Source organism: Diorhabda carinulata, chromosome 5 (genome assembly GCF_026250575.1).
Source record: "Diorhabda carinulata isolate Delta chromosome 5, icDioCari1.1, whole genome shotgun sequence".
Lineage (NCBI taxonomy): Eukaryota > Metazoa > Arthropoda > Insecta > Coleoptera > Chrysomelidae > Diorhabda > Diorhabda carinulata.
In genome coordinates, this window is record NC_079464.1 from 16,020,830 (window position 1) to 16,030,928 (window position 10,099).

At 31.7% G+C, this 10,099-nt stretch overlaps 1 protein-coding gene across 4 annotated transcripts in view; it reads right to left on the reverse strand.

Moving 5' to 3' along the window:
- LOC130893819 (nose resistant to fluoxetine protein 6-like) overlaps positions 1-9,819 on the reverse strand; it is a 35,113-nt gene extending 25,294 nt beyond the window's left edge. The window contains exon 1 of one of the 4 annotated variants that reach the window (XM_057800222.1): positions 9,656-9,813. The gene's annotated coding sequence lies outside the window, so the exon portion shown is untranslated. Of the gene's footprint in view, positions 1-619; positions 790-9,655 lie in introns of those variants that run through there. The other 3 variants (XM_057800221.1, XM_057800216.1, XM_057800218.1) reach the window with 3 other exon arrangements.
- Between the last annotated feature and the right edge of the window lie 280 nt (positions 9,820-10,099).

A 10,099-nucleotide genomic window follows, 5' to 3' on the forward strand; every position in this document is an offset into this window, starting at 1 on the left:
AAAAGAGAGTTTTTAGAAATGGTTCACATTCATAAGATCTTGAATGCTATAAATTATAGAAAAGACTCAAATAATTTAAGGGAAATTTATAGCTCTATTTTGAAAATTGTAATAAAATTACAAATCATTTGATTGATTGAGTACTGCTACATATTTGAGATGAAAAGACTTGGGAAAATTTTATTTTTTTATTAGAAAAAAGTTCTACTTAGAAAATTTGCAGTGATAATTGCTGAAAGAAATTTACAGAAAACATTTTTTTTACAATGTGTACGAGATCTAAACCCACGACCAACGAATCCGGAGGTTTACGGCTTAACCTTGTTTTGTTAATGAAAGTAATTAAAATGGTGGGATATACTAACAGTAATAAGTCACTCGCTCTAAGTCTAAAGGAGAGTTTCAAGCAAGCTCATAAATGAAGCTAATAAAAGCTTATTCAATATCCATAATTGTGAAATTTGTCGATTCAGCAGACCTGTTTATTACAAATGATGATTTAACAAATTGATTATTCATCCAATCAATGATTCTTTGAATAAAAGCAGCAAAGCAAGAATTTTGGAGTAGATATTTAGCCTTGGAAAAAGTGAAGTAAAATAAATCGTATCTCTCTTACTTTTTTGTGGTCATATCCTAATCTAAATAGCTCTTTTGTAATAATTCGTGCAAATACTTAACAAAAATTTCACACAATATAAAAAGTACTCCCACGAATATTATTTCATTGTTCCATAACTTTGGAATACAACTGGCATTATCAGTTTTTTGTGATTATACTCAACTGATAATGAATGATTAGCATTCGAGTTATTCATAGAATATATAACCAATAATAAGGATCTTTCCCTTTCCGTAAGTGTTCTAAAAATAGATTCGAGCACCTATTAGGCAATTTAAGAAAATAGTTTATCTACATCAAAATGACGGCGGTGGGGTAAACGATCTATTTACTTTATATACCCGTATTGGACAATTTACAATCTAATGGATGAATGAATTTTAATACTAATAAGAAAATTATGCGAGAGTGAAGAATAGTGAAATTTGATAGTTAATCATTCTCACATTAGGGTATAAAGAAGAAACTGTGTAAGTTAGCATTAGCATCAGGAAGATATGGAAGCGGATCATGACAAGGAGTTTAGAGCTTGATAAATTTCTGTGTACATTAACAAAGTAATTTTTAATGTAATCAGGTGAAGTAGAGATTATGCTCAATGAAGAAGCCTTCATTCTTAGATCATTAGATCATTCACAATAGAACAATGGACCATGTTTCTTTAGAAACATCACGATAATTGTCTCCTATTATAATAAATATCCTAGGCAGCTTTTATTGTTTTGATAAATTTTTCTGTACAGTTTCACGTAGTTTTAGAAGACACAAACCAAAAATTTCTTCAGGTGAGATAAAGAAAAGAAAGTTCTTTGCAGATATACTTAGTGGACCAGAGTTTATTTTTAATACACCTGAGGGAAAAAGAAGTGGATACTAGACTAGTTAGTGCTTTCATAAATCTAGAAAATTCGAGGTCCAAATCATCAGGGAGCATGTTAATCGTAATAATAGTAAAAATCGTTATTTTTAGTCATGATCATAGTACTTACTTGAGATAAGTTAGTTCTATTGAATCTGGCTACTATGGTACAGTTGCAACAGGCTCATTATTATTTAATGAACGTTCAGTGATAGCAAAAAATAGAATAAGCAAGCTAGAGCTAGAGCAAGAATTATGGTAGATGATCATGTCAACATGCTAGAATATCGTGGAACTATAAGAGGAAGATGCAAGCCCTTTTCTCACAAGCAAGGTTCCGATTGAACCAAACTCAGCAAAATTATTAAGGAAAAGGAGCAAACAGGTAAATATTTCTGTATATAATTGGATCAACTTGAAAATACCGAGGTTACGAAAAAGGGTTTTAATAAAAAAAATTTTTTTGCATTCGAAATGCTCTTCTTCACTATATTCCCCTCTCATCGCCACACACCTTTTTTTCATTGATCTAAGCAGTGTTGGAAGCCTTCTTTGGCGAGGGCCTATGCGTTGTTCCTATTTCTTGTCACACGTGGTTTTCGGCACGAGAAAAAACACGTTCGCTTCAAACCGCTACTACACAAATACTATAATAGTGACGGAAACGTATTTTGTGATATGCATAGACAATATATCTAGATATCCAAAGCACTACTCGTTTTTCAACCCACGTATCTAGGGCGCCCTCTAGGCGTCTCGTTATTTAATAGCCAGACCTCGTAAATCGCAACAACACTTTTTTCCAGATCTTCTCCTTAGCAACTACATATGAGTTATAAACCTGAGCTGCAAGGGAATAACTATTGATGAAATGGAAAAATTATGTCTAAACTAGAAGCCTATAAAATGTCTAAAAAATGGCATGCGAAGGTCGAATCGAAATTTTAATAGACCAGATTGTTCGGCGTGCCCATAAAAATCGAATAATTTATAATGATAAGAAATAGATACTTACCTCAAATCGCACTTAATACTTCAATTCACTTCTTCTTATTTTCTTGGAATGTGTTGATACCTTCTTTTGAAATACACCGCCCAAAAACCATTAGTAGTTTTTATAGATCAATATACGTGTTTTTGAATCAATAATCGGTTATTGGCTTCGATTGAGATTTTTTATGACAAACTTTATCATTAGTAATCAGATAAGCATGAAATTTTGAAAATAGGAGCAAGGTCATATATGGGTTACTGAACTTAAGAGTAGAAAAATCAAAAGTAGGTCATTTCGTACTTAAAACACTAAATACTAATGGTACTTTATTGTAAAATGAAAAAACGAAATGGAACCAAACTCTGTCCACTTATAATTCGAAGAAGAGAATGTATGTAGAAGTAAGAAACACCATGTCTCGTATAGCGTTTTGCAAACTATGATATTTTGGAAAGAGGTTTCAGTTTTATGAGACAAGATTTGAAAAAATAGAAGAAAAAGCTCTATAAAAGATGAAATCCCTGACACTTTCTGATCGTTCTACTACTGATTTCCACAATTCTCTCCATTTGTGATTGTATGATATTGTCTTCGAAATAAAGACTGAACTAATAATCATTTCGGGCATCATTTCTTTTTAAACTGTAGATTCTGTTGCAAATTTTCCTACTGAGGTCATATCCAGAACTCACTTTTTGCTATAGATGATCTTCAAGCGTTCCTTAGTTTGTCAATAGTCCAGAAGGAATCAGCTTATGATACCTTCTATTTTAATTGTTAATTTAGGGCGCTTACCTTCAATTATAGCCGTATTTCTCTGACTCATGCGTTACATAGGCATTTCTGTGTTCTGAATCATTATTTGTAATTTATCTTAAAAATTATCAACTGTATCAATATCACTGAGAAGAGCAATTTTATTTATAATTAAATTGTCTACAATTTGTTTCATACAAATTTTTTCATTGAATCAATTTTAAAAAATTGAATTAGAATTATTTTTTATCAGTTCATATTACTTTATTGTTATTATCATAGTAATTAATGCATTTAGATCAACAATTATATGACACAATGGTATTTTCACACTTTTTGGAATAACGATTATATATAAATAATAAAAGGTAAACAACGTAGACTCGTGACCGTTCGCATTTAAAATTAAAAACAGGTGAAATTAATGAAATTTTTCCAAATCTAGATTGGACATATTGCATTTATGAAGAATGTAACATTTGAATCGGTCAAAAATCGTCAAAAAAAGGACCGTATGGAGAGTAATAGTGAAGAACGTTCAAACTCCACACCAAAAGATGTTGTTGAATCGTCAACTGCAGCGACTATGAATCATCTTCCTGAGAAATCCAGGGAACAGTATTTGAAAGTATATAACTCTTTTGTGGAGTGGTTTACTAAAAAAGGCATAAACAGCTCCACAGAAAGAGCTTACTTTGAAATGATATCCAAAATGTGTACATTTTCAACACTTTGGTAAATTATTCAAAACTGAAAGGCACCCTAATAGTAAATAATGACGTAGACATCAGTAAATACTCAAAAATCATTGCATATTTGAGAAATAAATCAGTTGGATATATACCCAAAACATCTAAAACATTTTCACAGCTAAAAATTTCAATGTAAGCTTAGATATTATTTGTAACATCTTTCAGATCGCTTCAATATTCGGAATCGCAAAAGCTCTGCAGAAGGAGTAATTATATAAAATGAAGTGTAACGATATCAATAATACCGGAAATGTTTTAATTATCACAGTACCTGATACAAAAACCCATGTTCAACGTCGATTCACTATTCACTTGGTAAACATTTATGAAAAATATAAAAACCAACGACCCACAAATGTCAAAACATTGCAGTATAGAAACGGAAAATGCAAAGCCCAAGTTGTAGGTATCAATACCTTTTCAAAAATTCCCTCGCTTATCGCAACATAACTGAATTTACCTAATCCAAAAAACTACACTGAGAATACATTTCGACGTTCTTCAGCGTCTCTATTAGTGGATTCCAGTGGTGATATCACTGAAATAAAGAAACAAGGTAGGTGGAAATCCAACACCGCAGTGAAAATTTGAACGCAAAAACTAGTTCGACTTCAAGCAACATTGTAAATGTTCACGATCCTACCAACAATCCAATAAGTACTAATACAACTATAGATGATGTTATTTCTTTAAACTCGTCAAATGTTGCCAATTCAAGTACAAATAGTAATTTAATTTCTTCTTCTCTCCAAATAAATAATGGTAACAGTTGTACTTTTAATATTACAAAATAAAAATTGATAAAAGCTTTGTCGAATTTTTTCAAGTCTATGTCGTCCATACGTCTTGACAAGAATGTTCTACGCTTAAACCACCAGAAAAGGTCATCCAAGAACGTCTAGGACCACAGACAATATTGATGGGTGAAGAAGTCAGTACGAGAAAATCCGCATATGTCTACTCGGAAGCGATCGGCGGCTTTAAACTTGTCGCGACGAAGTTTAGAGCGAACTTTTGAGTTGAATCTTGAACTTCATTTCTTATTAGCTCCAGTTAACACAGGAATTGAAAGATACCGACTTTGGAGTAGGTTTGACACTTACTGAAGAGATGCTTAGTCGATTCTCCACTGTTGGCAACGTCCTTTTTTCATATGAGGCTTATTTTCATTTAAATGGGTTCGTAAACCAACAAAATTGTCGTTATTGGACCGAAAAAAATCGAGAAATAAAACATCAAAAACCACTGCAAATTCCGAAAGTAACGGTATGGGCAGCAATCTCAAGCAAAGGAATTATTGGCTCTTTCTTCTTCGAAGATTCACGAGGACGAAACATCACCGTTAACACCGACCGCTATGTTGCGATGTTAGAGAGATATTTTACTCCAAAACTTGTTAGATCAATAATAGCGAATACGAGAACTTAGTTCCAACAAGACAGAGCGATCTGTCAAATATCAAATGACTCAATAGCGGCTGTGAGACAGATGTTTTCTGCAAGACTAATTTCCAAAAGAGGTGGCCCCCACGTAGCCCGACTTGACGCCTTTTGATTTTCTTTTGTGAGGACATCTTAAACATAAAGTCTAAATGAACAATCCGAGGGACATCAGTGAGATAAAGGAAAATATTCGTCAGGAAATAGCAGTAATCACCCCAGATTCATTGACAAGGGTTTTCACAAATCTGCGTTCGCGTTTAGAGGAGTGCCGTTATCTAAAGAGCCGTCATTTAGATGTTATTATTTTTGAAAAATTAACTCCATTTAATTCGTCATATCCTTTATTTCAACGATACCTGGTGTATTCATTTTTTTAGCCTATACTTAATAAATTCACATTTTATTGCCCCACCCGTTATTATCTTGAACCATAAATCTAATCAAATTAAACAAAAAGTGTCTGTTACAGAATTATTTTCACGTCATCTACCCACTCCTGAATTTTTCGCATCAAATCCCGGAACATCCTGTATATAAAATACAAGCAATTTGAAAAGTTGAAAGTTCTTTCCAAATACCAATTCGTAAAAAGCCGACCTTTGGAATATTAGTGATAACAATTATTTCTACTGAGTTCACAGTAATTTTTATTTGATTTATTGAATATTGTGCTGATGTATTAGTTACGTGATGGAAGACCTCCACCATTTCTACTTTATATAATGAATACATGTGATTGGATGAATAAAAAACGTAAATTAAAATTTCTTGATATAAAAACAATGCAGATGCGACTATTACTCTTCAAAACTTCAAATAAGTATTTCTTATCGCTCTGACTAAGATTATATTTCCATTAGATAAATTATTTACATCCCACTTCGACTGCAGTAAATATAAAGATAAGAAAATGCAATCCTCAATTGGATCTGGATATATCTATATCTCTGTTTTATTAGAGATTAAATAATTGAATTTATTTAGTATTACGAAATTTATTATTTAGTATTACGAAATATTTTTTCAAAATTGGAGTTAATGATTATTGTTTTGCTTCCCACAAAATTATATTTCATTTGATTCGATGAAGATACAAATTTTATTTTAAAATCTATTGGTTTTACGATTAAATAACAGTTTAAGTTCCAATAAATCACAAAAAAAATTAATGAGCTTGATTATCGTTATATAAAAACATTTGTATCAATGCACTGGCGTTAGAGGGATTACTATTAGCTTAAATTAGATAATATTTTCATCATTTTGTTCACTTTTTATTGCTATTTCACTAATCATTTGTATTTCTCATAATTGAATGGTTCAAATTATATAATGATATAAGGAAAATATGGTTAATAAGTCGTGTGACTGATACACAGATAGTGGTGCCATTTTCAAATCCATGTATCCGTGAAGTACCAACTTTCGAAAGACTTTGTGAGGAATTTCATGACATTTCAATTGGTCAGAAAAAAGTGACAGCCATTTAAGTGAAGATACATTTGTTATTTTCGAAATAATTGATTCAAAACAAAACAAAAAAATTCATGTGACAATAGATGAAATATGGATCCGTCACTTCAATCCGGAATCAAAAAGATCATCTGAGTGGACTGCAGCGTCCAAAGGTACATTAATTAGATAGGAAGGTTATGGCTTCAGTATTTTGGGATGGGCATGAAATATTGTTCATCGACTATCTCCAAAAAGGAGAAACAATCAATAGCGAATACTACACAGAGTTATTGGATCGTTTGAATGCAGATATCAAGAAAAGAAAAAACGACTGTTTTACCAAGACAATGCAACAATTCCAATTGCTTCCTCATCCATTACAGACTATTCGGTGATATAAAAAAATTATCTTCGGTAAGAAATTCAGCTTAAATGAAGCAACTGCTGAAACAGAAGCTTATTTCAAGGCAAAAGACAATTCCTTCTACAAGCACGGCAGTTGGAGAAGCATTGGAATGATTATATTGCTCTTGAAGGAGATTACATTGATGAATACAAATCGATTTTTGGCAAGTTAGTCACATGACATTGATATGTTACTTAGATACAATGAAAAAGGCTTGAAATATTTCCGCTAAAGTTGGTAGCACTGACAGAAGTTTTAAACTTAACTCAAAACCGTTGACTTGGTAGCAAATCTAGTTAGATTGTCCAGTTAAAATTGGTTATAGTTGTTATTTAATCTTCAACTACTATCGTGGGGTGAAATTCATCCCCACCGTTCGGTGAATGCACTAACGCTATACAGAATGCTTCAAACAAAAGTGATCCCATGTCTAGGATAGATAGAAAACTGAAAAACATTGGGGGTTTGCTTAGTAAAAAATTTTTGAAATGCCATCCGTATTCAAGTTAGAAGGCGTTGAAGAAAAATGAAGTAATAACCGATGCTGGTATGAAGTAATGATAAATACATATTCAAAATATCCTCCGTTTTCACGAATATAGAAGTTTATCATAAAAAAGCCATTGATCTGCTAAACGGTTGGAAATCAACTATGTGGTCATAGAATTCTAGAATTCTGTCTTTCAATTGTTGAGACAAATTTACTCCAAAGGAATTAAAATTACATGACCGAGGAGGTCAATGAATCGGAGCTTCTGCATCTCTACCAATCCATCGATTCGGAAAATGGTTACTCAACCATTATGACTTCTATCAAAGTGCGGTGAAGGTCTATCATTCATAGAAAATAGATATCTTCGCTCGTTTAGCATCAAATCTTGTAATATCTTCAATAATTGATTACTTAAAAAATCCAGGTACAAATTAACATTCAAATTTCCAAGTAGTATGTTATTTTTTACCAAAAGCTGCTGCCCAAACAATAACTTTAGAGTGTTGGTAATATGATACTCTTTTGACATGTGGATTGAGAGTTGTCCTTACTTCTAATGTTTGACAAAAATCTACTCTAACCGGTAATTCGTCTGACAAGAGCTCTTGGACTGGTCTGTAATGATGAGGATGCAGCTGTTGCTCTTCAAGTATCCTCCAAGTACTACAAGGAGACGTATTTGTTTGTCTTGCCACATTCCTTATGCTAAATGTTGGATTCTGATCAACTAAATTAGAAGTCGTATTTTCTTTATAAATATATTTTTACTTGGTAAGTTTCTTCTAACAAACTTCTCAGTCTAACGCCTAACAGCTGCTCTAGAGTTTTCATGTAATTATAATTGACTCTACCTCACAACTATCAATTAATGATAGTTTTCCATGGCAAACTCAGAGACAACGATTAATATGAAACAAACAACAGATTTAGTCCCAGAACTGCAATACATGATCCTCAAATTGTTATTGGTTTCATACTAAGCCTTTCAATAGCTCAGTGCCCATATTTATTTACCCTTGAAAAACAAGATCTTCTACTGATTAGATTGGATTTCTGTGAAATGTGAAAAGAAACGGAAGCTCTCACTCCCAATGTTTTTAAAAGTATTCGTTTATCGATGGGGTCTCATTTACGCGACAAAAAATTTTTAATTCACATATTGCTTACTAATTAATAATAATTATAAATAACTTCATACCAGCATCGGTTATTACTTCATAGTTCAATCAAAATATTCCGAAAACGCTACCTAACATCGAGTTTTATCAATGATACCTTTTTGGTGTAAAATTGAATGATGTATGAGTTCACTTGAAATTTTTCTTGATAAATCTGATATTTAAAATTTTATATTAAATACTACATGGTACGAATCGTGTATCTAGCGCCCTCTATGAGGGCGTATGAAATTTTAATACAATGTTACAAGTAGTGGCGGCAAAATCGTAAAAAATGCGTTACGAAAATTTTTTACAGAGCAAACCGTGAATATTTTTCAGTTTTCTATCTATACTAAAGACGGGATCACTGTTTTAAAACACCCTGTATACGTTATTATTTTTCTGATTACACCGAATAAGATGTTAACCAGATGGAAATTGTTGGAAAAGTGCTTGATATAAAATTCATAAAAAATTACACAAGATTCTTTTTTTTTTGAAATGTTACCCTTTTAATATTTCCGAGTTGTACTAATTGGAACTGAATTATAATCGGCACATGAAGAGGAAGAACGATACATTCTATATATATTGTGATGTATGCAGATGATTGTTCTTCCAAATTACTTTAAGCGTATCCATTCTTCATCATTAGTTAATGTTTTACGGATGTAAGAAAAAAATTAAATAATATTTCTTAGAAAAATATCACTCACCTTGTAATACGATGCAATTACACTTTGAATTCACGAAATTTCTCACAAAAAATTTTACCGAAAACACGTTTTAGTATAAACGAATAGATATTTTAAATGATAAAATTCGAACCTAATTACTTAAATGATTAATTCCAATGATGTTCGTCTACTGTTTTGTTGACAAAATTTTTTGTGGCACAAAATATTTATTTAATTTGTTTGAAAAAGTCATAGGCGTATCATAAGTTGCTTAGATTTATAAATAAAATGATGTAAGCCAAATAATATTATTGGACATTGGATCAATTTTTCAAGACGGTACTGAATCTGTGATTAAAATTTTTGTATTTTTGTAACTAGGTGAATGATATCAGACATTATTTTTATATAATAAAATACCCAAACTGTTTGTTTGATTTCAATTTTTAGCAAAATACTTCTCAAATAAACGAAGTAGAACTA